Source organism: Callospermophilus lateralis, unplaced genomic scaffold (assembly GCF_048772815.1).
Source record: "Callospermophilus lateralis isolate mCalLat2 unplaced genomic scaffold, mCalLat2.hap1 Scaffold_94, whole genome shotgun sequence".
Classification (NCBI taxonomy): domain Eukaryota; kingdom Metazoa; phylum Chordata; class Mammalia; order Rodentia; family Sciuridae; genus Callospermophilus; species Callospermophilus lateralis.
In genome coordinates this window covers 5,054,858-5,069,081 of record NW_027517559.1, presented here as the reverse complement: position 1 = coordinate 5,069,081, position 14,224 = coordinate 5,054,858, and the positions used below count along the sequence as shown (strand labels likewise).

Here is a 14,224-nt window from a genome sequence, read left to right as displayed (position 1 = left end):
GTCAATATTCACCTAGGAAAGTTTCTCAAAGTCAAGTTAAATACATAGCCAATACCTGCTATCTTAACAGGGCTGTATCCTCTGCTGTGCTTTTGAGTTTGACTATGTCCAATGAGCATATTTAGGTTTGATGATCTCTGAATTTTTTAATATTTCACAGGTAGTGTTCTAAGCAGCTCTCTCTTCATTCCATATTTTTGTGAATCTGTTTCCTGAACTGCTTCAGTTTGAAGGCCCATGGTGCCATACATTTCTTCCTTTTATTGTCCTTATAGCTTCATTTTCTTAAATTCTGGCAATTACTGTAAGCAAAGACAAGCTCACAGGTATCTGCCATATTCTGTGCTAGGGACATAGACTGTGTGAGTTTTTCGGTAGCTGTTTGTGTACCATCATGTACTATAATGTTATTTTTTAGGGTTACATCAGAACAAAACAAGAAAATATTTTATGACCATAAGCAGAACAATGCCCACAATCACTGGAATCTAGAGTAGCTTTTTTTTTCCTACATAGTTTTGAAGGAGTGTGGCTCTGCAGACAAAGTGAGAGTATTCTGTTGTCAAGATACTTAAACATTCTTCACTTTCAAAGAATAAACTCCTATTATTTTAAGCATTTACATTTATGTTTATGTTTCAAGTGGCAAAGTAAGATTTTTTTCCTGAAATTTAAATTAACTATGTAACTAAATGCTAATATGAAAAATAGATGTTAAAACTAAATAGTAGTTGTCAAAGCTGTGCAAATCTTTTGCAAAATATAATTGAAGATTACTATTTTTGTCAGAAACATCAATGGTTTGGTCATAAAACTTATTTAATCTAAAGTACTAAGCTTCTATGAAATGGAAACTATGTATTATGCTATTAAGAACATTTCCAACTTTGCTTTAGACTACCTCTCATGATTTGTACCTGAAGAAATATTTTCAAGCAAAATATGACATGTTTTTTTTATTTGCATTGAACAACCCTTTTCTATATAAGGGGAGGTATGATGCTTAAATTAATGTCTTTGCAATTATTATTTTTAAGTTTTTAAGATTGATGGGTTACTTTCTTCATTCTACCTCCTTCTAGATTGAGATAAGAAAGATTTGCTGGCTACTGTATCTATCATCTACTGTGTCTTGAATGTGTGTTTGTGGAAATTTGTTGTCTTGCTTTCTGACTCATAGTGATTACAGATGGCTGAAGATTTCAGCAATATTTTTGCCTTTGGAAAAATAAGAGGTATTGTAACTTGCTTCTGTCTCTTACTGCCTCAATTGTTTAATTTTTTCCAAATGAGGTATTAGATAGAAGTGTTTTCAAGTGGATATTTTAAAAGTAAAAATTTATCATGAACTTTTAGTATCTATAAGTGAGCTCAGAAAAGTAACAAGATTAAAGATCAGTCAGTTGTTAATGTATATAAGAATATGAATATTTATATTTTAAATTAAAAACCATTTTCATAACAATCATATTAAAAACAAAATACTTAGGATAATTTTTAGAAAGTTCTTAAAAGGTAAAAATGAAAAAATAGAACACATGGCTTTCTTTTACCAGATCTAGTCACATCCCTAAGTCCTTTTTTTTCCTAAAGGCTTTTTTTTCCTAAGGGCTTTATCTTTAAAGAAAAAGGGCAGAAATTATGTTTCATCACTGTGGTACTGCAGATTGGGCCTAAGTATGTTATACCAGTGAGCTATATTACCAGGCTTTTTAATTTTATTTTTAGACAAGGTCTTTCTAAGTTATTGAGACTCAACTAAAAGCTGTGATCCTCTAGACTCAGCCTCTCATGTAACTGAAATTAGACTTGTGTTCCACAAACCATGGCAAGGATTGCATCCTTTACTTTCAAATAATTAGAGTTGGATCAGGATGAAATTTAGGGTTGCAAATATGTAGTAATTTTGCCATTTTTATGTGAGAAGACGGAGACCACAGAGAGAGGATATGGCTCTTCACATCTTAGGAAGTGGAACACCAACTATTAATTCACCTGGCAATTATTCAGCATTTAAAAGTTCCCCAGATATAAAAAAATTGTTTGAGAGAGATATGTGTACAAGTGCTGTGAGGAAGAGCAAATAATTATTTCAAAGTGTAAGGAAGAGGACTCTAAGAAAATCTGTGTTGAGCTAACAGGGTATAAAGAACAGAGTCTCTGAGGTTTAATTGTAGAATCATAGAAGATACATATGATGTAAAAAATGCAGTTGATGCATTTAAAAAAATGATTATTTGGGGATGGGACTGTAGCTCAGTGGTACAGCACTTGCCTTGCATCTGTGAGGCACTGGGTTTGATCCTCAGCACCACATAAAAATAAATATAGATATTTAAAAATGATTATTTATAGGACTTGGTCAAATTTCCTAACTCTCACACACCATCTGCATACCCACCATGCTACTTCCATCTCACCTGCATTCTAGCATTCAAGCCCAGAAAAAATTTTCCTCAAGATAAACCTTGCTTGAAGAGAAGTGTGCTTGGCAATACTTCTCGTGAATCACCATGGGCAGAACTCCTTGCCTAGACTGTGGTAGTAATCAGGTAGAATGACAAAGTTTAAAACCAACTCTCTCTCTCTCTCTCTCTCTCTCTCTATATATATATATATATATATATATATATATATATATATATATATCTCCTTTCTATCTTTGTAATAACTGAAGATTTCAATTATAGATATATTGATGGATGACATAAACTTGGGAGTATTGAGCAAAATAATTGTAACACCAAAAGTATACATGTGCGGAAAGAGTATGAATCATACATTGTCTATCACACTGATGCTTTATTTCATTGGTTGCCCTAGAGCAGGTTTTCTGTGTAATGTAATATAATCTATTGAACACTATAAAGTTAGTTTTGTGTGTGAAAGTTACAAAGAGAATTAACATATTGATATCTTGTTTACAGATAAATTTAAAGTAAAGGAAATCTTATTTATTTATTTATTTATTTATTTATTTATTTATATGTTTTGGATTGCTTCTCTTTAGTTTAATAAAAATAGGCCAAAAAGCAGTTCCCTGTATTTTTTGGGGGGTTTCTGTTGTTTCCTTCTTTTGTGATATAAGTTTAAGTTTTATAACTGTGCTTAGTGATACATATAAAAAGAAAAATCAGTTTTACCTGAACAACTTAATATATCTATCAGAAAGTATATTATATATTCAAAATGCAGTATTACTCAGACATAAATAAATAAATAAATTGGATGATGTGTTTTAAGTGAATAAGGAGACAGAAATCTATTACATCTCTTATTCAAGATAACTAAAATAAAATTTTGTTAAAATAGAATATTGATTACTATATCTAGGGTGTGTAGAAAGGTAACAAAGATGGAATAAGTATATATTGATATTATTAATATCTGTGAATGTATGTATGAAAACATTATATTTAATCACATTAATATGTATGTTTTTATGTTAAAAAATCCATCATCTCACAAAATTACTTTATTCTGTATTAGGAATACCTAAAATTCTACTGTCATTGGGATTTTCAGAATGTGATGCATTACTGTTAACTATCATCCTGAAATACACAACATTTTATTTGTGTGCACTCATTTTTTTTTGTTGGTTGGGACAGGGTTCTAAACACAGAGTATGGAATGCATTTCTTATTTCTTTCTGTGTCTTGATAATTTCACTTCGCATGAAGTTCTCCAGCTTCATCCATATTAATTTAAATGGTGAAAAAAATAGGGAGTTTGAATTCAGGGTTGCATTTTTATTGAGATATATCCTCAGTAATTTTTACTATTTATTTTTAAGACAGCCTCTTATTACATTACAGCCACCTACAGCATCCTTCTTTGAAAAATCAAGGTTTAGTGGCCAGCCTCAGTATCTTAGTGACATTCTCAGCAGCATAAAAGATTCTGACTCAAGAAAAATTTTAAAAACAAGAAGTTATACCTGTCTGTTTCTATCTGTGTGTGTGTGTGTGTGTGTGTGTATACATATATATATAGTATGGATCCATGAACATATAAACATAGATTAATATGCATGTGTAAATGTATTTGCTATAAATTATTTATACATTATATGTATATCATATATATACAGATTTTATATTTAGGGTTTTATTTTTTTAATTCTACAAGGAAAGAATATCTTTTTATTTTTATTTATTCATTGATTTTTTATGTGGTATTGAAGATAAAATACAGTGTCTCACATGTGCAGGTTAGCATTCTACCACTGAGATACAGCCTCAACCCCAGGCACTTTTTATTTTATTTTATTTTATAGACATTTAAGTTTTTATATAAAATGGCTTTTATGGGTAGTGTTTCAGTTTATTGGGAGTGCAGATATTCTCAAAGTTGGATTTTATTTTTATTTTTTGGTTTTTGTAATGGTTACTTTGAGTGGTCAACCTGAGCAGATTTAGGTATTCCTAGAAAATTGATATAAAATACCTCTGGGTGTTCCTGAGTGTGTTTCAAACATTGGGTCAGAACCCAGTGGGGAAGAGGTGTCATGAATGTACATAAAACCAACCAGTCCATTGTATTTGAATAAATAGAGAATGAAGACTGTCACTGGTTTGTGTTTCTATCTTTATAGATTAGTTTTTGTTTTGTTTTGTTTTGTTTTTCTCCCTCTTGTTGTGTGACCTCTGGACATCTGACATCAGATTTTTCAGTCTTTGAATGTGGACTTGCACCATTGCCTCTACATGAGCCTTTTAATCCTTCTGTCTTGGACAATAGCTGCTTCACTGAATTTGATTTAAGAAGTTTCCAATTTCTTGGCCTGTGATCTTATAAGTTTTCCTTTTTTTCCCATCTTATAGTCAGCAGCTTTGAGGACTACTCATCTCATTATCATGTTAGTTGATCTATTAAGTCTCCTTGTCCATGAACATATACATATATGTGTTCTATTAATTCTGATCTTTTGAGGACCTGGATAATACAGTATATGGTAGAAAAATATCTGAGTCATATGGTTTTTCTAGTTTTAATTGTTTGAAACTCCCACATTATTATTCATGTTGTCAGTATTAGTTTATATTTTTAGCAAGAGTGTCCAAGTGTTTCATGAAATAAAATTATTTACAATAACATCAAAATAATAAAAGATTACCTGCCTATTGTAGGAAATCATAGTCCCAGATAGTTGGGTGGTTAATTGGGGAGGACTTCTTAAGACCATGAGTTCAAGAACTCTGTGCAACATAGAAAGAGGTCAGTCTAAAAAATAATAAAAATGTTAAACAGTAAATTTCATGAAAAAAAGTGTAAAAGTTACAAGATGAAAATTATGACTTTTTAATATATTTTTAAGTTAAAGATCTGAACAAATGTGAAAAAAAATCTTATGTTCATGGATTGGGAAGTCAAATATTCTTAACATGCAAAACATGGTGATATTGACCTAAAATGCCACTGCTCTCACTTTCAGCATCTCAGATATGGAAATTGACAGTCTGATTCTAAAATTCATACATGAAATCACACAGGCTTTCAAATACCCAAAACAATCTTTAATGGGAAAAAATCTAGGAGGACCATGCTTTTTCTCTATTTGAAATTTGCTAAAAATCATCAGTAATCAATATAGTATGGTATCGACAGAAAAATATATATGTGGAATTAAGGAATAGAGCTGAGAGTCTACAAATTTGCCTATTCACAAATTATTTTAAATGAATAGCTTTGAAACAGGTGTTGCTAAAATGATAGATATCTAAATACAAGTAATTAATTTGGAAATCCATTTATCCCATATACAGAAACTCAAAATGGACCTAACACATAAATGTAGAAAATAATATTAGAAAACTAAAAGGAAATATAAATATAAATATATATTTTAGAGGATATGAGGAAAGAACTAATCAGTGATTTCTGATCTCCCCATAACACTTAAAGGAATCAGTGAAAGAAGAGCTGATCTGAGAGGTGAGTGCCAAAACCAAAAGGAGATGTCAGTAGTATAGAAATGTGGTAAGACATGGGTGAATAAAAAGTTAATTAGTAAGAACCCTATGTATGCCCTGTGGTTGGTGGTTTGGGCTCTACAGGCAGACAAATATGGCTGTGAATTTCTACTCCTGCCATTTAAGAGCATTGTGCTCTTGAACAAGTCACATGACTTATTTGTGCCTCAGTTTTCTGATTTGTACAGTGGAGATGATAATAATATGTGCTATATAGAATAAACATTAAATGGGTATATATATATATATATATATATATATATATATATATATATATATATATATATATATCTCACATTTTTTAATCCATTTCTCTACTGAAGGGCATCTAGCTTGGTTCCACAGTTTAGCTATTGTGAATTGTGCTGATATAAATATTGATGTGGCTGTGTCCCTCTAATATGCTGTTTTTCAAGTTCTTTGGTTATAAACAAAAAAGGAGAGCTGGGTCAAGTGGTGGTTCCATTCTCAATTTTCAAAGGAATCTGCACCAACTTGCAGTCCTGCCATCAAAGTATGAGTGTAACTTTTTTCCCTACATCCTCACCAAAATTATTGTTGTTTGTCTTCATAATAGCTACCATTCTGGATACAGTGAGATGATATCTTTGAGTAGTTTTGGTTTGCAATTCTCTAATTGTTAGAGATAATGAACATTTTTTCATATATTTGTGGATTGATTTTATATCCTCTTCTGAGAAGTGTCTGTTTAGGTACTTGGCCCATTTATTTATTTTTTATTAATTTTTATTATTGGTTGTTCAAAACATTACATAGTTCTTGACATATCATATTTCATATATTTGATTCAAGTGGGTTATGAACTCCCATTTTTACCCCGTATACAGATTGCAGAATCACATCGGTTACACATCCACTTTACATATTGCCATACTAATGTCTGTTGTATTCTGTTGCCTTTCCTAACCTGTATTGTTCCCCCTTCCCTCTTCTCCCCTTCCATCTTCTCTCTCTACCCCATCTACTGTAATTCATTTCTCCCCCTCTTTTTCCCCTTTACCCTCACTTCCCCTTATATGTAATTTTGTATAACAATGAGGGTCTCCTTCCATTTCCATGCAATTTCCCTTCTCTCTTCCTTTCCCTCCCATCTCTCATCCCTGTTTAATGTTAATCTTCTTCTCATGCTCTTCCTCCCTGCTCTGTTCTTAGTTGTTCTCCTTATATCAAAGAAGACATTTGGCATTTGTTTTTTAGGGATTGGCTACCTTTACTAAGCATAATCTGCTCTAATGCCATCCATTTCCCTGAAAATTCCATGATTTTGTCATTTTTTAGTGCTGAGTAGTACTCCGTTGTGTATAAATGCCACATTTTTTTTTTTTATCCATTCATCTATTGAAGAGCATCTAGGTTGGATCCACAATCCAGCTATTGTGAATTTTGCTGCTATGAACATCAATGTAGCAGTATCCCTATGATATGCTCTTTTAAGGTCTTTAGGGAATAGTCCAAGAAGGGGAATAGTTGGGTCAAATGGTGGTTCTATTCCAAGCTTTCCAAGGAATCTCCATACTGCTTTCCAAATTGGCCACACTAATTTGCAGTCCCACTAGCAATGTACAAATGTACCCTTTTCCCCACATCCTCACCAGCACTTGTTGTTGTTTGACTTCATAATGGCTGCCAATCTTACTGGATTGAGATGGTGTCTTAGGGTGTTTTTGATTTGCATTTCTCTGACTGCTAGAGATGGTGAGCATTTTTTCATGTACTTGTTGATTGATTGTATGTCTTCCTCTGAGAAGTGTCTGTTCAGGTCTTTGGCCCATTTGTTGATTGGTTTATTTGTTTTCTTATTGTTTAATTTTTGAGTTCTTAGTATACTCTGGATATTTGGGCTCTATCTGAAGTGTGAGGAGTAAAAATTTGTTCCCAGGATGTAGGCTCCCTATTTACCTCTCTTATTGTTTCTCTTGCTGAGAAAAAACTTTTCAGTTTAAGTAAGTCCCATTTGTTGATTCTTGTTATTAACTCTTGTGCTATGGGTGTCCTATTAAGAAATTTGGAGCCCTACCCCACAATATGTAGATTGGAGCCAACTTTTTCTTCTATCAGACACAGAGTCTCTGATTTGATATCTAACTCCTTGATCCACTTTGTGTTAACTTTTGTGCATGGCAAGAGGAGGGGATTCAGTTTCATTTTGTTGCATATGGATTTCCAGTTTTCCCAACACCATTTGTTGAAGATGCTATCCTTCCTCTATTGCATGCTTTTAGCACCTTTATCAAATATAAGATAGTTGTAATTTTGTGTATTAGTCTCTGTGTCCTCTATTCTGTACCATTGGTCCACCCGCCTGTTTTGGTACCAGTACCATGCTGTTTTTGTTACTATTGCTCTGTAGTATATTTTGAAGTCTGGTATCCCTATACTGCCTGATTCACACTTCCTGCTTAGAATTGTTTTTGCTATTCTGGGTCTTTTATTTTTCTACATGAATTTCATGATTGCTTTATCTATTTCTACATGAAATGCCTTTGGGATTTTGATTGGCATTGCATAAAACCTATAAAGAACTTTTGGTAATATTTCTTGGTCCATTTATTGATTTGGTTATTTGGTTTTGTTTTTGGTGCTTAGCTTTTTAAGTTCTTTAAATACCTGAGAGACTAATGCTTTATCTGATGCATGAGAGGTAAAAATTTGCTTCCAATATATAGGCTCTTTATATACCTCACAGATTGTTTATTTTGCTACAAAGAGACATTTTAGTTTAATTTTTTCCATTTGTTGATTCTTGATTTTAATTCTTGTGCCACAGGAGTCTTATTAAGGAATTTGGAGCCTAATCCCACATGATGAAGATTAGGGTGTACTTTTTTTCTACTAGATGAAGAGTCTTGGTTTAATTTCTATGTCCTTGATATATATTGAGTTGAGTTTTGTGCGTGGTCAGAGATAGGGGTTTAATTTTATTTTGTCACATATAGATTTCCAGTTTTCCCAGCACCATTTGATGAAGAGGCAATCTTTTCTCCAATGTATGTTTTTTTGTCATCTTTGTATAATATAATATCATTGTACTTTTGTGGGTTCATCTCTGTGTCTTCTATTCAGTACCATTGGTCTACTAGTCTGTTTTGGTGTAAATACCAGGGTGTTTTTGTTATTATTGCTCTGTTGTACAGTTTAAGGTCTGATTTACTGATGCCACCTGCTTCACCCTTCCTGCTAAAGATTGATTTAGCAATTCCGGGTCTCTATTTTTCCAGATACGTTTTATAATTGCTTTTTCTATTTCTTTGAGGAATGCCATTGGGATTTTGATTGGAATTACATTAAATTTGTATGGTGTTTTTTGTAGTGCGATCATTTTGATAATATTAATTCTGCCTATCCAAGAGCAATGCAGATCTTTCCATCTTCTAAGGTCTTCTTTAATTTTTTCTTCTTTAGGGTATGTAGTTTTCATTGCATAGCTCTTTTATGTCTTTCATTATGTTGATTCCATGTATTTTATTTTATTTTTTGAGACTACTGTGAATAGAGTAGTTTTTTTTATTTTCCTCTCAGAAGATTTGTCACTGATATACAGAAATGCGTTTGACTTATGGGTGTTGATTTTATATCCTGATACTTTGCTAAATGCATTTTCTAGTTCCAGAATTTGTTCTGGTGGAGCTTCCTGGTTATTTTATATATAGAATTATATCATCAGCAAATAGTGCTAATTTATGTTCTTCTTTTCACATATGTATCTCTTTAATTTCTTTAGTCTGTCTAATTGCTCTGTCCAGTGTTTCAAGAACTATGTTAAATAGAAGTGGTGAAAGAGGGCATCCCTGTCTTCTCCCATTTTTTAGAGGGAATGCCTTCAATTTTTCTCCATTTAGAATGATGATGACCTAGGGATTAGCATAGATAGCATTTATGATGTTTAAATATGTTCCTGTTATTCCTAGTTTTTCTAGTGTCTGAAACATAAAGGGGTGCTCTATTTTGTCAAATGCTTTTTTGCATCTATTGAGATAATCATATGGATTCTTATCTTTATGTCTATCGATGTGATGAATTACATTCATTGATTTCCATATGTTGAACCAACCTTGTATCCTACTTGATCATGGTGCACAATCTTTTTGGTATGTTTGTATTTGATTTGCTAGAATTTAACTGAGAATTTTCACTTCTATGTTTATTAGAAATATTAGTGTAAAGTTTTCTTTTTTCTTTTTGGTGTGTCTTTGCCTGGTTTTGGAATAAAGGTAATATTTGCCTCATAGAATGAGTTGGGAAGTGCTTCCTCTTTTTTTATTTCCTGGAATAAATTGAATAGTATTGATAGTAGTTCTCCTTTTCAGGTCTTGGTGAACTTGGCTGTGTATTTTTCTGGCTCTGTGCTTTTCTTGATTGGTAGGCTTCTGATAGCATCTTCTATTTCATTGTGTGTATCTTCCTGATTCAATCTGGGTAAGTTGTATGAGTTAAGAAATTTGTCAATGTCTTCAATATCTTCTGTTTTATTGAATTATAAGTTTTCAAAATAAATTTTAATTATTTTATGTACTTCTGTAATGTCTGTTTTGACATTATCTTTTATGAAATATGTTGGTAATTTGGGTTTTTTCTCTCCTCTTCTTCAGTGTAGCTAAGGATCTGTCAACTTTATTTTTTTCAAAGTACCAACTTTTTATTTTGTAAATTTTTAATTTTTTTATTTCATTGATTTCAGCTCTAATTTTAATTATTTCTTGCCTTCTATTGCTTTTGCTCTGGATTTGTTCTTTTTCTAGAGCTTTGAGATAAACAGTGGGGAAATTTATTTGATTACTTTTTGTTCTTTTAAAAAATGAACTCCATGCAATGAACTTTCTTTTTATTACTGCTTTCATAGTGTTCCAGATATTTTGATATGTTGTGTCTATTTTCTCATTTACCTCTAAGAAGTTTTTTAGATGTCTTCTGCAACCAATTGTTCATTAAGTAGCATATTATTTAGTCTCCAGGTTTGGGATTAATTTTCATTTTTTATTTAGTCATTGATTACCAATTTTATTTCATTATGATCTGATAAAGTGCATGGTAGTATATCTACTTTTTTTTAATTTGGTAAGAGTTGCTTTGTAGCATACTATATTGTTTATTTAGAGAAGGATCTATGTGCTGCTGAGAAGAAAGCATATTTCCTGGAAGCAAGTTGAAATATTCTTTATATGTCAGTAAAGTCCATGTTATTGATATTATTATTTTGAGTTCTATAGTTTTTTAATTCTACTTTTTTTTGGAAGATCTCTTCAGTGGTGAGAAAGGTGTGGTAAAATCATTCAATTCTTTATAGCAGATCAGTAAAAGAACAATAAATATTTTTGTCTAAGGTGACAATAAATATTTAAATATTTAGTTGGGGAAAAAGCAACAAAATTAGATAGGGAGAAATAAACTATCTCTGTTTACAGATAATATTATAAAAGATGCCAAATAATTTAGGTTAAAAATATCACTGCCACAGACAATATAATGAATTCAGCAAAATTACTGGTTACAAGATAAATACTGAAAAGATCATCTCATTTATATAACAGTAATGAACAATTTAATGTAAAAATTTAAAAAAAAATTTATATTTGCATAAAAATAAATTCATAGAAAAAATAACCAAAATAAAAAAAAGCTTGTACATAAAATTATAAAACTTTCCCCAAATAAAATCATGCAAAATATATAAGAAGATATTCCATTTTCACAGATGATGTAGTTAGTTTGACAAAGGGAAATGGTGAACAAAATAATCTACAGCTCTAAAATAATCTTTGTCAAAATCCCAACTACATTTTTTTATTTTGCAGAAAAAGGACAGCTGGTCATCACATTCAAACTAAACAGAAAAGGGACACAAATAGCAAAAATAAAATATTTTTAAAAGAAATATAACTCAGCCTTTGTAATTTTAAAACTTACTATAGAAATTTATAGAAATTACAAAAATGTGGTATTGGCATAAAAACACACACACATTGATGAAAGGAAAAAGTAGATAATCAAGAATTAAACTGATGTGTCTGTTGCCTATGAATATTTTATAAGAATACACAATGTTTAGAGGACAGTCATATCACTGATGGTGCTTTGACAAATGGATATACAGATGCAAAATGAAAATGTTGTTGGAGGGCTGTGAATGTGGCTTAGTGGTAGTGCACTTTCCTTGCATGTGTGAAGCACTGTGTTCAATTCTCAGCACTATATATATATAATTGTTAAAAAGGTTATTGGAGTCACATCACACTGCAATCAAAACTTAAATGTTAACTTTGAGTTGTGCAGAGGGAAATAAGGAGAAGAAAGGTGGATATGGAATTGGAAAAGATGGTGGAATGAGACTGACATTATTATTCTAAACATATGAATGATTACACTACTTGTGTGACCCTACACTATTGAGAGACAGAAGAAATTGTTTTACACTGTGTAAAAATGCATCCAATTGTCCTGTATAACTACTTATAACAAATAAGAAAAAATGAATGTTTTAACCATACATAAATATGAGTCCTGTTTAAAAGACATTCAAATTTTTTACACCGTATGCCCTTGGACAAGATAGAATTTCCACTAAGTATAGAACTTTGTTTCCAGCTCTAGGATAAGATATGTCATTCCATGCACCATTGAAGATAGATCCACATAAAATTCAAGTCTTACTTGAGAGAATGAGGTGTGGGATATATAAATGAAGGACAAATAGGATAACCACAGTTATTTATGAAAGAATTAAACCACATGATTAAGAGAAGAGTGGCTCACTCAGGAAAGTGATCTTTAACCTACCTTAAATTCCAAGGGAATTTTTCCATTAGTCCATGTATTTCTTCCTCTCTTCTCTTTCTTTTTTCTTTCCGACAACCCTCACTAACTTCTGCCTTCACTTTCTTCTTTTCTTGGCAGTTCACTCTATACATTTTCTTTTTTCCCTACACTTGGGACACCCAGACCAAGACATGCAATGATCCCAGGACAGGGCAGCATAAGTGGGCCACAGGTGGGTATGAGACCATCTTTCCAGTCTCCTAAAAGTGTCTCCTAGCCACTCTTGGTCACTTACATCTGTTATTGCCTCCAGTTCTGCACATGTCCAGGGGAGCTGGCCTTTCTTGCACAGGTGCTGACATGCAAAGAGCATCCCCTCTATGACAGGACAAACATTTTAAGTGAAATCACACATTCAAATTTTGTTTGTATAGGCCAGTTCCCTCTGTGCTGAGCCTGGTGTAATCAGGGGGAGGAAAGGCAGTGACTGTTTATGTTGCAAAGGCTCATAATGGTATTACCCTGACCCTACTATTTATAATAGTTATACTTTTTTTCTTGTGTTTTGAGGTGTTTATGTATCATGTAAAGTCCACCAAACAAAAAAGAGCAATGCTGGCTGGATTCCTTGTGGAACAGCCAAAGGGTGGAGATGTGGGGACAAGTGCATGGAGTACTGCATACATGGCATACATTAAGGGCGACTGAGTGTGTTTGTCTGATGTGCCCACCCTGCTCAGGTTCACAAGTGCAGACGGCTGGTTGGGCATGGGTATTTTTTTCATCCCTCATCTAGTATCTGAGAAAAGAGAGGCCCAGAGTTTTTATGTCCTGCTCCAAGTGACACCAGGCAGGTCTTGCCTCTAAAAACCTCACTCAGAACAGATGACCTGATGAGCCATTTGGTCCTAACTGTGCCCTAACCGTGGATTGACTGCACAACGGATCTCTGTATGAGAGGTATTTACGCATCAGTATCATTGATTCTTAGCATGGCAAAGGGTGGCATAACACAAGTTTGTGCATAATGGATGTGGGTATAATTTGTCACAAAGACAAATCCATGATGAGGGTCTGGACTTAATATAGATCCATTAATCCAGCCAGTTGCTGCCCCTTTGATGGGCTCAGCAGCCAGCAATATTGGCGTAATATCCATCATGCCATACTGATTTCCTGCATAATAGTTGGTAACTGTTTGTCCCGTTTAGCAGGTACTGAAGTAGCTCATGTAATTTTGGGGCATTTCATATAGGGAGCTGTGCCCACACAGGTGCATAGATGTTGCTCTTCCCCAGAGGAATTCCTCTTATCAAGGAGATAAGGTATGCAATGACATATTGATTCCATGGGATTCTATCATTATCTGAGGGGGCTTTCCGAAAAGCATCATTGGGCATGTTGGCAGCAAGGGTTTCTTGCATTTGTCATGGGGGGATCAATAAGGTTGGAATTATTAGAGAAGCTTAGGTATG

The 14,224-nt window shown here is 32.9% G+C and overlaps 1 pseudogene; it reads right to left on the bottom strand.

Moving 5' to 3' along the window:
• The window catches only part of LOC143641289 (ephrin type-A receptor 6-like), a 208,329-nt pseudogene extending 194,421 nt beyond the window's left edge, over positions 1 to 13,908 (bottom strand).
• Between the last annotated feature and the right edge of the window lie 316 nt (positions 13,909 to 14,224).